Source organism: Hibiscus syriacus, unplaced genomic scaffold (genome assembly GCF_006381635.1).
Source record: "Hibiscus syriacus cultivar Baekdansim isolate YM2019G1 unplaced genomic scaffold, ASM638163v2 tig00117034_pilon, whole genome shotgun sequence".
NCBI classification, from domain to species: domain Eukaryota; kingdom Viridiplantae; phylum Streptophyta; class Magnoliopsida; order Malvales; family Malvaceae; genus Hibiscus; species Hibiscus syriacus.
This window is the reverse complement of record NW_024063533.1, coordinates 3,159,568-3,173,982: the sequence shown is the minus strand read 5'-3', so window position 1 is coordinate 3,173,982 and position 14,415 is coordinate 3,159,568. Positions and strand designations below refer to the sequence as shown.

At 30.6% G+C, this 14,415-nt stretch overlaps 1 pseudogene; it reads right to left on the bottom strand.

Moving 5' to 3' along the window:
• Positions 1–2,223: 2,223 nt before the first annotated feature.
• LOC120196900 lies at positions 2,224–10,910 on the bottom strand (annotated as a pseudogene).
• Between the last annotated feature and the right edge of the window lie 3,505 nt (positions 10,911–14,415).

Below are 14,415 nucleotides of genomic sequence, written 5' to 3'. Positions count from 1 at the left end.
CCCTATCTGCTTCTTTGAGCTAAATTATTCCATCAAAATCATGAGAAAATATCATCAAATTTAACCAAAACAAAAGCTTAGAACAGTTAAGTTTTGTCGAAGCAAACTAAGATTATTTAAGACCTCCTAAAATAGCAGCTCTCTAGAAAGGAGAATACTACATAGGTCCTTTTTAAATGAGCAAAAAAAATGCAGCCTTTTAACCATAAACGAGAAGACAACCATATCATTACAAAGATTTCTCTTCAATGCATTTACTTATCATAAATAAATGTGAAAGATGTGGGTAGAACATTCATTTACTCATCTATTTATATGTTAACAGTAAGAAAAGTAGTAAATTTGGTGTTTTATTTCAAGATATAGTTTAGAAGGTGCCTAAAACAGGATTCTCGGTAGAGATTAGAAGTAAAAAAACAAATGATATTACTATACCGAACTAAAGAAGCTTACTTGACACATCCCAAAAAATAGAAAAGATGCTTACTTGACTCTATATAAATTTTTTATGTCATTATTCTAATGCCAACTCTACAGTTAGTAAAAGATAAAAAAAATATAAATTTAATTTTAGGGACAAGAATAGGGGAAAATAATATAGCACAAGGAAGACATTGAATCTCTTAACACTTAGTTCAATTCAATGGCGTTAAAAATGGAGGTTTGAGACTCTGATGGCCTAAAACGTGGGTGAGCAGTGACAAGATACTGATTTGCAGAACATTAAGAAATTAAGCTTAAAACAAACATTGAGATGAATCTAAAAATAATTAAAAATCAGTACGAGCAAATAAAATTAAACTCTTAAAACGAAATGCAGAGGAGCTTAAAACGAAATGACTACGGAAATGACTCTTACGAAAATTAAATTTCAAGTAAAAAGGGAAGAAACGTACCTGAATAAGCTAGATAGTGGAGACTAGAGGTTTGAAAGATCGGCGTAGTAACGAGAGGTTTGAAAGAAAAAAAATTATGCATAAACTTATCCCTAATATTTGGTTAAATTACAAGTTATATCTTATACATTATTAGGATTTATAAATTAGTCTCTAAAATTACACCTAAATTCATAATGGTCTAAATTTTAATGGATATTTAGCTGAGTGGGCGGATGCGGGGCGGGTAAGGTCTCAAACCCATTACTCGCCCACTACCCGCGACGGGTACCACTTTCTAAATCCACACCCTCCCTCTACCCACTAAAATTATACCCATCCCCGCCCCAATTGGAGCAGGTGCGGTGTGAAATCCACGAAATTGTACCTGTTTGCCATCCCTACTTCTAACTGAATATTCAATTTTCTCACTAACTTACTGCTAATGTATGAGTATGTAGAACCTGGATCAATCAACACTAAAACCATCTTGTCATATAATTGAAAAATACTTGCTATATTTTCGGTCATCTCGATCCTCATTGGTCTTAAGATTGTACACTCAAGCAGTGGATCATATCTGTTGCAGAGGACTCTGGCTGACTACTTCCTCTCTACCTCTTTCCCTCTGAATTATCGAAACAGATCTCTCTAGCTGTGCAGATTCACTGGCTATCATGGGATAATCTCGAACAAAATGCCTGGTGTCCCCACACTTAAAGAAGGCTCTAGAAATCATTATGCATATTTCTGAGTGATTCATTCCACAATGTGGGTATTGTCGGACTTGGCTTTGGTTAGATCTCCCAGCTCTAAATCCCACTGACTGAGTTTGTCTGACCCTCATCAGATTTAATCCTCTAGCAGAGGAGGCCACTGATTTTGATATAGCTTGAGGTCGAGAACCAACATCTCTGCCCCTTTTTGATGGTTTAGAACTCAATGATCCACCTGTTCTTTTCGATGTATGAGCTCTGAAATCTCCAAACCTCTTATTTTGAGCTCTTTCCAGAGATTTGGCACGATTTACGACCTCTTGAAATGAAGACAATCTCAACACAATCAACATTTCTTTTAACCTTGGACGTAGGCCTTCTATGAACCACTCACAAGCATCATTCTCTATAGGAATAAGCTCGGCAGCGAAACGACTCAACTTGTTGAATTCAAACTTGTATTTATATACAGTGCGATTCCATTGCTTCATATTCATGAACTCTTGATTCATCTGTCGGATTAACTGATCTTCTATGTATTTATGCTTGAATTCCTCTAAGAACAAGGACCAAGTTACTTGATCACCAAACATTCTCAATGTATCGTTGGTCCACCAAATTCTCGTTTGCCCTCAAATCAAGGAGACTACTCCATCCAGCTTGTCAGAATCAGAACAATGAAGTCCCCCAAGCATAATTTTCATGCCATTAAGCCAAAGGTCCACAGCAACAGGACCTTCTTCGACTTCACCTTTAAAATCTGGAGCTCCTAAACCCTTCAACTCCTTTGCAATATTCAATCTAGGAGTTGAAGTGGTAGGAGGTTGGAAACGTGCCAATACCGCATCAAACGTCCTAAAGAACACATCTTGATCAGCTACAAGCACTTCAGAAGGTGCATGTTCTTCACTTTTCTTACATGCCAACACACACTATACAACAAAATACATACTGTATCAGTTACTTCTAATATGATCTTCTAGTAGTGATGTTATCTTTGTCACTCCTATTTCTGCTCTTCTCGACTCTTGGTACCTACGTGTATATCACTTACACGCTAAGTCATAGACTTAGTGAGGCATAATAATGAACACATAACAATAATATCATGAATATGTACTACAATCAATCATTATGACATTGCAATGCACATGTAGATACCCACACTATGGCATATATAAATATTATATGCATGAATGAACGTTTATGTCTCATAAGAGTTTCCTTTTAATTTGTATTTGGATGCACATGTACATTATTGAGAACAGGAGGTACATGAGTACACTGAGGTTGTGCACAAATGCTGTAACCACAACTCGAATAAATTCCCACTAGGGGCACTGAATATTTGTCCCGAATGACCTACGGTTGTTCATTCGGTTAATTCGGTGGCCACCGAACGAATTACCATTAACCGATTTAATCAAATATTTTTTCTTTAACCGTTAATCGAATCGAACTTTTTTCGAAAATATTAACCGAACCGAATAAATTTCGGTTAATTTTTGAATTAACCGAAAATTTTAACATTTTCTAATTTATATAAAAATTAAATATTTTTTAATTAAAAAAAGTTTATAATTAATTTAAATAATATATAATTATAATATAAAAATTTATATAATTTTTTTAATTAATAATATGATTTAGGTTTAAAAGTTATTGGATCTTAAATTATTAATTGGGTTTTAAATGGTTTGGGCTGAGCCCATATATATATAATATATTTAATATTTTTTAATTAAAAAATAGTTTACAATTAATTTAAATAATATATAATTATAAGATAAAAAATTTATATAAAATTTTTAATTAATTAATATTGATTTAAGTTTAAAAGTTATTGGATCTTAAATTATTAATTGAGTTTTAAATGGTTTGGGCTGAGCTCATATCTTATATATAATATATTTAAAATTTAAAATTTAATTTCAGTTAATTCGGTTAATTAACCGATTTCGAACTGAATTTACCGTTAACCGAATTCTACTAATTTTCTTAACCGTTAACCGACCAAACTAATTCGGTGGCCGACAGAATTAACCAAACTAATTCGGTTTGGTCGGTTAACCGAATTAGTTTGAAAACCCTACGAATAACCACTGTGTCCCGAAGGACCACTATGTGTAATATCCCAAATCAGGGCCAGTGACTAAATTGCAAATTTGAAACTTTGTGTTCAATTTAGAAATGAAATTAAAAGTCTCGGATTTAAGTAAAGAATTTTAATATTGGATTAAATAGCAAAGATGGATGAACTAAAGGGGCAAAATGGTCTTTTCATGGGAAAGATTTTTATCTTCCCTTTTTTAGTATTATAAAACGTGGGAAATATGAGAGAGTTCCAGACTTCTCTTCTTCATTCTCTTCTTTTCCACCGTGAAGCCATAAGCAAAGGTAAGATCTCTTGTTAGTTGATATTTAGTTGAATTTAGGATTTGGTTATGATTATTGGATGATAATTAAGCTTAAGGAAAGCTTAAATCATCTTAAAAAAGGATGGTGGAATTAGGAGAGATTAAAGATTTTGAGTTTTGAATGAAATCTTGAAATAAAGTTGAAGTTGAATTTTAAGTTGAATTTGACTTGTCAATAGTTGAATTAAGAGATTTGGAGTGATAGAAAGGAATTTAGAACATGTTGAATTTGAGTATAATTATTGAATTTCATTAAGAGGAGAGGATTTTGAGAATTAAGATGGTTAAATGAGTACAAATGGGCTTAAGTATGTTGTGTTTGAGTTTAGTATATAAAAGAGGTTGAAATATGAAGTGTTTAAGATGAAATGAAGTAAATTTCGTGTTGAAATATTATTTCTGGGCTAGGGGAATCGGTACCCATTCAAGGGGAATCGATACCCCTAAAACGAACCAGAAATTCCAGAATCTCATAGGGGAACCGATTCCCTCACAGGAGGGAACCGATTCCCCTAAAGGAAAATTGTGAATATGGGTTTAATAAGTTTGTTAAGTTGCTAGTATCCAATTACAAGGTGTAGGTATCTAATGATTGCCTCAAAATGTACATTTATGTAGATTTTGCGCGTAAAGCAATTCCGGAACATTTGGCAAGTAAGATCGATCAAGGGAAACATAGAGATTGGAATTGACTAGTGAGGCCAAGGTGAGTGCATACTAGTGACATGTAGTTTAATGGAAATAAGACTTGCGATGAGTCTATTTCCTAGAGTAATATGCATGAAGTCATAGACATGATTATGTGTTGGTTATAACTATATGTGATTATATGTATTACATTGATTGTATGTATGCATGACTAAAGATAATGATATGCTTGTGTATCATATATGATTTATGTAAAACTTTATTATGTAATAATGGAAGAACATGAAATAAGTTATATGATAGAGTCATAAGAAATGAAATGAACATGAGAAAGATAATCAAGTATAAGTCATATGATATGGTATAAGTGATTATAGAGAAATGTTCGGAGACTCTAAGAGAATAGTATAAATTCGAGGGCATAAATAAGGATACATAAGTTATATAGAGAAGATTGATAAATTAAAGGAAACTATGGTTTATGTATTAAAGTGAAGAGCTACAAAGTTTATTAAAAGTATTGTGGAAGTCATGAGAAATTGAACTAAATAAATAGATGGTTTATTGAGTGAAAAGGGAAAATGATAAAATAATGGAAATTATTTCTAGGTTAGAATGATACTAATTGAACAGTAATATAAACTTTATAAAGGAGTACTTGGGTAAAATCTTATATGATACAATTATAGAATATACTATTATATTAAATAGTATATGAGAAATGAGTAAGTTTATAGGTTATTGATAGGACATATAAGAGTATAAAATGTATGAATATGAAAAAGTGAACTAAGTTTAATGATGTTGAACCCTATGAGTAGAAGTTATGTGATTATAAGTAACATGATTATATGATCACAGATATGATACATGATATGAGATATGAGATATATGAAAGAGAAATATATGTTATGAAATATTATATGACTATGCGATTATATGAAAATGTTCTACGCGTAAGTGAACCATGTGTTTATATGTATATGGGATATGTGATTTATATGACGATGAGCTATGTGAAAGAACTACATGACTATGTATATGTGAATGTATGTTAACAAATATTAATGCCCATGTTATGTGTCATGAGAGCTAGGGTATAGTTGGCATACCAAGAGTCGAGGGTCTACGCGGTCCTTCGGACATATGTATTCTTTGGAACATGTGTGAAGTCTGGTGAGACACATACTGATCCTTGGCAAATGTATGATTCTTAAGGAATGATATGTGGTCCTTCGGGACATATATGTATTCTTTGGAACATGTGTGAAGTCTGGTGAGACACATACTTGATCCCTAGTATATGTATATGATCCTTAAGGAATGATATGTGGTCCTTATGGACATTATTATATGGCACTACGGTGCAATTCTACGCGGCACTCCGGTGCAATTCTACGTGGCACTTCGGTGCAATTATACAAGCTGTGGTGACAGCATAGTGCACAACCTCTATAGACTCATATATCTATAGTTCTCACATGTGTACATGGGCTTTGAAAAGAGAACATAATTTGATATAATGATGTGTATTTCTCGTGACATGGTAGAAGTGCTATATGTCATGGTGATATGAGATGCTATGCGTTTATGTATTATATGATTATAGAAATTAGTAATGTATTGTGGCATATTAAAATATATATAATATGTTTATATTCATTATATGCTCATATGACGGAATTGAAGTAATGACAAGGGAATTAGTAAGGATAAACAGGTTTGTGATATGAGAACAATGTATGTGATATATGTATATGATGTGTGATATGAATTGCATGATATGATATGTGTGATAGGGGTTATGGTATCTGTTACATAATATACATGAATATATGTTGATGTATGTAAATGAGTTGTATAATTTGATAGCATAAACAGTCATGCATGATTAGGGTATGAATTCCATTAGATGTGTTTTCTTTATGCCTCACTAAGTCATCGACTTAGCGTGTGAGTGTTTCACACACATGTTACAGAAAGTGAATATAGAAGCTGTGAGGAGCAATACAGGTCAGCATCTCCCTTACAAGATTTCAGATCAGAAAATAGATGAGTTAAATGATTTTTGTTATTTTGAATATAGTTGGCATGTACTAATTGATTGAGTTAAATATGCTCTGATCGATTTTGGTTATTGGGTCAAATTATGTAACTAAACTGCTTTACTTTAATGAAAGTTTAAATTTTCTTTGAATTTTGTCAAGAGTCAAAGTTTGAAAAGTCAATGTGACACCCGGACTCGTATCCGGGTCGGGTACGGGTTGGGGGTATTACCTATGTCTCGAAGGACCACTGATAATCCCTCGATCTTGGCATGTCAATCATACCTACAGTTCTTATATTAAATAACATGGGCTTAATTATAAATATATTCTCATTTTTATCTCTTTTATCATTGTCCATGAAACACATAAATCACTTCATATGCAAATATGATCACTTCCATTATTCACGTACCTGGATCGATTCTTTTATAATGACCTTCATTCATATAATATCATGTTAAAGCATGAATGAATTATACATATAATCACTATAACATACATACATACATACATACATATATATATATATATATGCATGTACATGAATGTAAAGTCATAAATTCAACTATAAGATATAGACTTATCACAAGTCTTATCTCCATACTATTCTATCTAGTATAGTACTCACCTAGCCTTTCTTACTTTGACTCGATCCTAATCCTTCGATTGTTCCGGAACAAGATTATGTTCTATATACATAATAATACATAGATACATATTAATATACTATAACATACTAATCTTTCATTTCTTAAACTAAAGGAAAAGTAATTCATTGCTTATTAAAGTAGGTATCAGTACCCCCTTAGTATCGATACCCTAATTGTATTATGAAAAATTTACTTGTAAGTATCGGTACCTGTTGAATGGGTACCAATACCCCTAGCCCAGAATTCACATTTTCAGTACGAAAATTACTTCATTTCAGCTCAATACTTCATATTTCATCCCTTTTATAAACCAAACTTTCATACACATACTTAGCCTCACTAATATTCATTTATCCCATCTTTAACCTCAATATCCTCTCCTCTTTATGAAATTCAAGAATCATACTCAAATTTCAACATGTTCTAAATTCAATTCTAACATTCTTATGTCTTAACTAGATTAACGACAAGTCAAATCCAACTTCCAATTCTACTTATGAACTCTATTTCAAGATTTCCTATCTTTAATCTCCTAACTTCATCATCTTTTGATTTCAAGATAACTTAAGCTTTCCTTGAGCTTAGTATCATCTAATGATCATACCCAACTTTAAATTAACATAAATCAATTAACCAGAAACTCACCTTTGGTTTTATCACAAACGCATTAAGGAAGAAGAATAGGAAGAGAACTTTGGAACAACTTTTCCTTCTTTTCCCTTCCACGTGGATTAATATAATCCATCCAAAATTTTATTATTTTCCTTCCAAATGATCATTTTCTCCTTTATTCCTCATTCTTTTCAATTTGATCTACACCATATTTTTCATATAAATCCTTGAACTATTCAATTATTCTACTTAATCATCAAATTTCATAACTTAAAATTAGTTACTACCCGATATTGAGGATGTTACATCGAGGACGAAACAAAGAGTCGAGTAGTAAAACTAATTTAACTGACATTTAACACATTTTCGATGCACAAATTCATCCCAAACTGTTCGATGGTGATAAATTCAAACATAAAAATTCCAATTGATGGTTTTCAAAATAAGTTTAAATGTTGAAGAAGATGATGAAAAAAGGGAGGGAGTGTTGTAATTTTTATTTAAATAAATAATTATAAGATTTTTATTTAATATTTTATATCAAATTTATTTTTATTTTATTTTACATAAATCTACAATATTGTGTGAAAAGAAGGAAAAAAATTTATAATAGTATAATTTTATTAATTATTTTAATTTAATATTAAATTTTCTTCAATAAAATTCCACATATTACTTCTTTTTTTAAATTACAAAATTTGTAACATGAAAAAGGAAGGATTATGGTAAGTAAAATATTCTTAACTTAATAATGAGATTTTTCTGAATTTATTTCATTTTTAAATTCTATCAATATCCTGTTTTCCTACCATTTTCCTAACAACACGTCACTCTTTTGTAACGAAATTTCGAGATGAGTTAACGTAATAGACGAAGGGGATCATTGGTGCAACTTTGAGCTCTGAAAATAACATTCGACCCCCCAGAAAAGTATGAATATGAAGCATTCACTAAATTATTCTTCAAATAAATTACATTTGTATTACACTGTGAACTGTGATGCAATTGCAACTCAAGAAATTCTAAACTTCTTTAAAATTCCTTATTCCCAGTGGACGTTTATCGATGGTTTGATCAGAATCAGAGAACAAAAATGCTTGAATTTTGCTTACGATCACCAGAGGGCTTAAGGTGGCATCCACTTTAAATATCTCTTCACCTTCATCTATGTTAAGCAACTCTAGTTGTGATTGCAGAAGTGCCGCCGGCATGAAATGCTTCCCTTCCGCAGCTCGTTTCTCGAGCCTGGCAGCTAGAACATCGGCCTCGGCATCCAATAAAACAAACTGCCCCTACCACCATAGCTCCCAAGAACATAATCTGCATCAGGGATCTTAGAATTTCTCTGTAATGTTCTGCAGTGAAGAACACCCAAGTATCACAGTTTTTCCGCTTCTAATTTATTTTAGGACATCCCGTAGCATCTCTAGCCAAGGAATTCGATCCTCATTTGAGAGGGAAATACCTTGCCTCATCTTTTCTGTGTATTTAAATGGATAAATGTTAGTAACAAATTCAATATAAAGAGAAAACTGTGATTCATGCTCAATGGCCATGTCTACACTTACCTTTGTTCAACAGTGGATGGAAATCATCAGCATCAAGAAAGCTACAGTTCAAAACTTTGGCCAACATGTCACCTTTTGTGCTAGTTACACACACAAAGTAGACGAGCATGAGTAGGGTGATCATATTGTTACCTGTATAATGTATCTATGCTACTCGGACATAGGAGTGAGAGATCCTAATCATGCCACTAAAATTAACCACAAAATAATATATATATATATATATATTAAATTTAATGAACTACAACATTATCAAAAATGCCATACGGGAATCAAGTGAAAATAAGAGACCTATCAAGAAAAATTCAAACAACTTTTGGAGAAGTTCTAGTTGAAGGACTGATCAAAGCAAACAAAAATTACCGCATGGCATAGTAATGCCATTCTCTATCAATAATAACTGTGAGCTCCACATGATCAATTCAAATCCTGTTCAAACAACTTTAGATCATGATTGCTAAAATCTCAAAACCCCATAATTGCAATTTGCAAAAATAATATGGTGATAGAATATGGGTAACATTAATGCCATTCCAGATCTGCACCTGATACAATACATTCTCTTGAGCTTTAATCAAAAATAGAAATAAACAATTGTTCCCCTTCTAATGATTAATTATTGTAGTCAAGAGATGCCTATTAGAAAATATCAAAAGGGTATCATTAAAGTTCATGCTTGGCAATTACTATATTGTTGTTGTTTGCTGCTGTTGGGAATAAGAATGTAGCCATGAATAATTAACAAGAGTCTATGTCTACTTCCCCTTTAATGCACTCTATTCATACCTCTTCTAAGTTGGTAAAAAGGTATAATTGTAGGAAAGAAAATTGTGAAATTGGGTGAAGAGATGATGAAAAGTTACGAACAAGTAAACAAGATGTATCATAAAACGATGGAAATGAAAAGCTTATTATCTGAAACATTCATCGCTGCATGACAGAAACCTATGGCATGATGATGGTTTGATGACATTGAAGATAAATGGAATAAATCAACATATAACCTTTTCTATTCCACATACATTTGAAAAGAAAAAATAATTCCTAGATTCAGCTTTCAATCATGAATGAGAAATTCCTATAAAAAAATCATGAATGAGAAATTACAAAGCAAAAACAAAGGGGGAGCTTACGATTTGCCAGCGCCACTAACTCCCATAATCACAACAGCCCTTCCTACAAAACAGAGGAAATATAAACCGCTAAGGAAGACTAAAGATAACAGATATAAAACAATGGAAATTAGAAGGCGAATATGAGACGAATTACCTTTGTGATCAATAGCCATAGTAAGTCAAAGATAAGATACGATCTTGCCTTCACTGCTATCTGCAAGAGGGGATGCATAAACTATTTTTGAGTCCGAAAGAAAATTCAAAATAAACCCAAACAAAGTTTGACGATGAAAAGGTCGGGAAGAATACAAGTAAAGAAAACAGGTAGAATATATGATAGTGAAAAACAAAGTGGTCCGAGACATGCATTTGAATCAAACTCAACTCCCCATTGCGATCCACGGCGACTGGAAGCAGGCCTCCGAAATACCCAAGAAAATATGGGAGTTGGTCTTGCAGTACTCTTCAAGTAAAGCCCAATTAGAGAAACGAGATTTTAAGAACAGAGGACGTCATGGGGGAGAGAGAGAATTGAATAGCAACTGTAATTTGGTTGAGAAATTGTCTTACCTGCCTTAGATTTAAATTACGATTACAGTAGTATTTTCGGTCGTATTATATTTATAGCAATTACATATCATGATTTTTCTTAAAAATTTGTATAATTTATTGTAAAACATACTTTAAGGCTTAATATAAAAAATGTTCAAATTATACATTTTTTTAATTTAGACGTCTAAATTTTTAAGTATAGTTTGTTAACATATTCATTAAGTAATTAAAGATAAATTTTACATATGTATTACTGTTGTTGTTCAACTTGTGCTCATGCTTGTAATTAGGGGTGTAAACGAGCCGAGTCGAGTTCGAGTATTGTTGAGCTCGACTAGACTCGAAAACTCTGAAATAGAGCTCGACTCGACTCGAAAACTAGCGAACTTAAAACTTTCAAGCTCGACTCGAACTCGAAATCCTAAACTGAAGCTCGTGATCATTGAAAATGCTCGAAATGAAAAATCTTAAACTTAACTCGATTGAAGTCTCAAACTCAAACATGAACCTTAAAATGAAAATCTTACTGTATTTTAAAAAATCAATATATAAATTATATTATTAATAATTTATTTAAAAAAAATAAAATCTTAATATATATTTCCGAGCTGCTTACGAGCTTTTCGAGTCGAATATCGAGAACTCGTTTCGGCTAGTTAAGAACTCGAATCTTTTCTATAAAATTTATTGATTTTTTTACTTTATTTTCATTTTTCGTTTCAGTTTTCTATAATATTAGTTTGGTCGTAATGTTTAAAACTCAACAAGTGTGCTTCATTGATTGTATCTTTTTTAAGATCGTATCATATATGTAAAGTACGTTCAATCATCATGATTTTTATAAATTTCAATAGGAAAATATCCTCTCGTTGAATAATTAAATATGTATATGTTTTAATATTTGATCTTTAAATAAAATATATTTGAGTGAAAAACCTCAAATTTAAACACGTGACTGAAAATGTATAATATATATATAATGTAAAACTCTTTAATTTTACACATATTTAAAATTATTGGATGAGTAAAAATAAATTATTGAGATTGACTCGTTAATTTTTTTTTAGTTAATATCTTTTCATTTTTTTTACTGTTAATTTCAGTCATATATTTTTATTCATCTAATAATTCTAAATTTATATATAAAAAAACTTATACATTGTTTAACAAAAGATTTAAAGATTGTTTACAAGATTCTGTATATAAACTTATTTAAACAAAAGAAAAAAGAAAACTTGAATTTGGTATATGGTATATGGTATAGAAGTTTAGTTGAACGGACCTCGACCAATAAATAACAGAATGTTATTTTTTTATAGATTGAGTTGAGGTTGCAGCTGGAAAGCGGACTACGGCGTTTAGGCCGAAAGCAACGCTAAACGGACCCTAAAGTAAAGGGGATATAGCCTTTGTTTTGTTAATTTTAAAATTTTTAAAATTTTAAGAGAAAATAAATTTATAAAATTTAAGAGGTAAAAATTATTAATTAAAAATTAAAATATATAAATTTAAAAAAAATTAAAAAAAAAGACTTTCACTGCTCGCCCTATCTCATCTATCCCTACACACAGTCAAACACGAAACTGGCAAGGATTCCGAGATTTGTCAACCCCAACGTTAGGGCTCCGCACATGGTTATAAAATCTGGTGGCTTAAACTAAAAATCTCTCTCAACTATGTCCTTTTCTTTTGAGCCGTTAAATTATTTTTAATCAAAATAATCTTTAAACTATTATATATAATTATTTTAAATCTTATATTTTTTTAATAGAATTTTTGTAGACTAATGGAATATTGACATGTCATACGAAATTGATATTTGTTTAAATTAGAAAATTAATTTAAATTAAAAGAAAACATAATTTAAAGATTTGTTTAATCAAAAGACAGTTTACACAATTAAAGTGGTTGTATTTAAGATTTTTTCTAAAATATTTTTCTTTTAATAAAAGTTTGATGCGACAAAGAATTGATGTATATTTTTTTATTAAATAATTTTATTAATAATTTAAATTTAACCTTGGGTAAGCTCAAATAGACTTGAAAAATTAATTAATTTTTTAATTTTGAGTTATTTGAGTTGAGTTATTCGAGTCAAACTCGAATTATCGCTTTTTTGATTTACTTGAGAAATAAAAAATTTGATTGACTATTTTGATAGTTTTGTGATTTAGTCTCTGATTTCCTTATTCATTCAATTCATCCATTTTAAGTCAATTTTTACCAAATTTAAACCACTTGCTCTTAATCATGGTAGAATACAACATGCTTTCAATTCCTCTTTTTTGATATTATTTTTTTTGTTATTTAATTTAGTTCGTTAATTTCTTATGATTTCTTTATTTATTCAATTCGTTTTTATTTTAAGTCTATTTTTTATTAAATTTGAATCATATGCTCCTATACCACTATAGAATACATATGTAACTTCAATTCTTATTTTTTAGTAAAATATACTCTCTTTATTTATTTGTCCCTTAACTTTGCATTTTACTCAATTTGATTGTAATTTTTTACAAAATATTTATTCTCATCAAATTTTTTTGACTCTTTATACTTTACCCTCAAAATATCTTTTTTAAAATATACCATTGTAAATATATTTTATAATTTTAGGTTGTATTAGATATATTAAGTATCTTATATTGTTAAGAAATCGATAAGTTAGAATCAATCTTTTACATAATGCTATATATTATAATAAAATTAAATAGAAACTCAATAATTCGATTCGACTTGAAAAAATTTCAACTTAAGTTCGAGTCACAAAATGACACATTAACTAAAATAACTTAAAATTTTTGAATTGACTCGACTCGATTGAATGTTCACCCTTAATAAATGATCCAAATAAATTTAGAATCTATAATATAAGAGAATACAAATAAACTTAAATTCAATGTTAACTGAGGTTGTTTATTTACTTCAGAATGATTAGGCGCTGAATGATTCAAATATTGAATAATTCAGATGCTCTGAATGAATTAGGTCTAAATGTGACATGTTGTTTGATAATGGCTCTGAATTATTCAGAATGTACATCTATGCTGAATCTTCCAGCACTGTTTTATTGAATCAATCAGCACTAAATCATTTAAAGGTACAAAATAAATCCACTAAATATTAAACAGTTCAACATTAATGATTCTATTAAAAAAACAAACTGCCATAAGAGAACACTAAATATTTGTGGCTATGCTTTTAATATTATCTT